The 3,552-nt window shown below is 42.9% G+C and overlaps 1 pseudogene; it reads right to left on the bottom strand.

The window, feature by feature from the left end:
* Nucleotides 1-1,316: 1,316 nt before the first annotated feature.
* LOC136313107 (large ribosomal subunit protein uL6 pseudogene) lies at nucleotides 1,317-1,889 on the bottom strand (annotated as a pseudogene).
* Between the last annotated feature and the right edge of the window lie 1,663 nt (nucleotides 1,890-3,552).

Here is a 3,552-nt window from a genome sequence, read left to right on the forward strand (position 1 = left end):
TCTTATTACATGATTATACTAATTGAACTTGTTGTGTATTTAATGGTAAGGATCATTGTACTTGGAGTGGAAGGTTCTCATTTTGCCACTATGTTCAACTGTGAGCTTAACAACCCCCCCTCAGATGTGGGATTTAGTAGATTATTTGTCTTTGCGTCCTAGCTCTTGGAAACTTTTCTGTGGTCTGAGACCAAGACAAACTTCCTAGTATCTCTCCTGGATTGATGGTTACCCAAGTCAGCATTTTTTTTTCCAGATTGCCATTTTAAGGCAGATAAGTTTGTAGAGGCCTCCTCAGTTCATAAGAACTCCTACTGATATTTAAAAATGAACCAACTTTAGGCAGTAGTATCAGCCTTGGGGAATAAAGAACATCAAACCCCAGCCCTGGCCGGTTGGCTGAGCGGTAGAGCGTCAGCCCAAAGTGTGGAAGTCCGGGTTGGATTCCTGGCCAGGGCACACAGGAGAAGCTTCCATCTGCTTCTGCACCCTTCCCCCTCTCCTTCCTCTCTGTCTCTCTCTTCCCCTCCTGCCCAAGGCTCCATTGGAGCAAAGTTGGCCCGGGCGCTGAGGACAGCTCCATGGCCTCTGCCTCAGGCGCTAGAATGGCTCTGGTTGAAATGAAGCAATGCCCCAGATGGGCAGAGCATCACCCCCTAGTGGGCATGCTGGGTGGATCCTGGTTGGGTGCATGTGGGAGTCGGTCTGACTGCCTCCCCGCTTCTAACTTTGGAAAAATACAAAAAAAAAAAAAAAAAAAAAAAAAAAAAAAAAAAAAATCCCGGATGTCTGACTGAATCTTTTCCTCATTGTGTTTTTTTATTTGGAGAACTAGCATAACTTTCCCAGAAGGGTAGCTGGCTGGACCATTGGAGTTGCTTTATTCATTTTGGCTAGACCAGGAGAAATGGCCTGTTTCACTTTAATCAAAGGAAGACATCAATAGTCAGTAAAGCCAGATATAGTTTAAGAAAGGGTTTCTCTAGAGGAAATTTATTTAAAGGATCAGTGGTTTTCCAATTTTTAATATATATCTGTATTGATCCATTTATCAAATCTCAGTACACATATTCAAACACACACGCGGTTCATAAAACAACACTTACTCTGTGAGCAAATACTCTATCCATTTTTATTCCATTTTTTCTTTATTTTCTCTTTAAAATTCTGGTCACAACCCTCATGTTTTGCATTGACCCACAGTTTTATTTTTTCCCAAGTCAACACATGGTTTCTATTGCATCTTTAAAATATTGCAGATACGTCTTAGGACTCATTTGGCATCCTACTGTTTCTGTGGCTGGACGACTTAGACCTCACTCATCAGCCTGCTAAACTGTTCCTTTTTCAGAAACAATTTTCTGATGTTCTTGTTTTTAACTGTTGTGGCTTGCTGAATCAAGGCAGCTGAATTTGATACAAGTTCAATGTCATTTCCTTCAAGAATCAGCGCATTTTCTGGACTTGAGATACTGAACAAGCAATGCCTGACCTCATTCAAACCCGGAGGATGTATTTTTTTTTTCCCCAAGAAATTTCTGATATCGACAAGCAAATCATTCTCCTGAATAACAATGTTGATGGGGAAGTGAGCGTGCACAGACCTCATCATCTTCTAAGGGAAGCCCAGTGTAACGCCCTTGATCACGTTCTTCTGCACGTGACTGCTGATGGTGGGAACAGGGGCCAGTTCCTTTCTAGTTCCCTGTTACTTGTCAACCTGGCGCCTCTTCTTTTTCTTTCCAAGGAGACTAAGCTCTACATTGATGTGATTGAAGTCTCTCCACAGGGGGCCCCTGGCACCCTTCACAATAACTGTGCGTCCTTTCAGAGTGCTGTCCACGGTTTTCTGGGATGTCAACGGTCTGATTGCTGAGAATGGTCCTCATCCTCACAGTAGATGTGGCAAAGAGAGCGACCCACAGTTTTCAAAACACTGATTTATATAGTCCAAGTTCAAGGTCAGCACCTTCTGCAACCATTTGCTGGTGGTGGAGCTGTCCACAGTGCTGATTTCTGCCTACTGAATTGACTTGGTATGTAAGAAAAAACCTCCTGAAACTTCTTGGGTTAACCACCAGGAGGTGCACTTTGATGCTTACTTTCTCCGCCTTCCTACCCTGAAAAAGATTCTCTGGCTTTAGGGTTGCATGTAACAAGGTATAATTGTGTGCAACGGAAACAGCCCTTGCTAAGCAATCAGCAACTGTCTTGAGCATTTTTCATATTTTATCTCTTTCAACCCTTGTAATAACCCCATTCGTAAGAAGTAGACAACTTTCTTACCTCCATTTTTAGATAAATAAGTGGGTTTTCAAGATTTATAACTTTCTCAAGGTCACATAGTTATGTAGAGATGACATTGTGATTTAAATCCAGAATTTTCTGACTTCAAAGATTTTTTAATATTGATTTTTAAAATCTTATCTATTGATTTTAGAGAAAATGGGAGCTAGATGGACAGACAGAAACATTGATCTGTTCCTGTATGTGCCCCGACCAGGGATCGAACTGACAACCTATGCGCCTTGGGAGGATGTTCTAACTATCCAAGCTATCGGAACAGGGCTGACTTCAAAGATTTTTAATAAAAATTTCTCCTTATAATGTCTAGGTATGGGAGCTAAATAATTTAAATCAATTCTACAGCATGATATTTACTTTTTCACAGAGGGCCAAATGACAGGACTCACCTCGGGGCACAGCCTGTGGTGGAATGTCACAGGGAGGCTGCGCGTGAGGCTCAGTGTTGGTGACCAGCCAACACTGACAACTAAGCCTTGCTGAGGGCCAAAAGCACATTCCTCTCTGAACCCCACGCGCCCTGCCATATGGAGAAATGCTTCTCTTAAGTTCTGAGGCATTTCTAAACACAGCCAGCCTCCCTGCAAAAAAATAGTGTGTCCGTAAAGTCATGGTGCACTTTTGACCAGTCACAGGAAAGCAACAAAAGACAATAGAAATGTGAAATCTGAACCAAATAAAAGGAAAACCCTCCCAGTTTCTGTAGAATGATATGGCAGCATGTGCGCATGCGCAGATGATGACGTAACACCATGTATACAGCGGAGCAGCTCACGGCCATACCAGTCAAGATGTGGACAGTACAGAGGAAAGTTCATTGTGTTCTGTGGCTCGCTAAATTCAAATCCGTGACCAGAGTGCAACATGAATATCGGCGCGTTTATAACGAAGTGCCACCACATAGGAATAACATTACTTGGTGGGATAAGCAGTTGAAGGAAACTGGCAGTTTGGTGGAGAAACCCCGTTCTGGTAGGCCATCAGTCAATGACGAGTCTATAGAGGCTATACGGGATAGCTACCTAAGGAGCCCTAAAAAATCTGTGCATGAGCCCACATTGAACTGCACTGAATAGGTATGAAACTGGGAGAGTTTTCCTTTTATTTGGTGCAGATTTCACATTTCTATCATCTTTTGTTGCTTTCCTGTGACCGGTCAAAAGTGCACCATGACTTTATGGACACACTGTACACCTTCCTTATCCTTGTATGTTGGCTTAACTGTGGCTCGCGAGCCACATGCGGCTC

Source organism: Saccopteryx bilineata, chromosome 9 (genome assembly GCF_036850765.1).
Source record: "Saccopteryx bilineata isolate mSacBil1 chromosome 9, mSacBil1_pri_phased_curated, whole genome shotgun sequence".
Lineage (NCBI taxonomy): Eukaryota > Metazoa > Chordata > Mammalia > Chiroptera > Emballonuridae > Saccopteryx > Saccopteryx bilineata.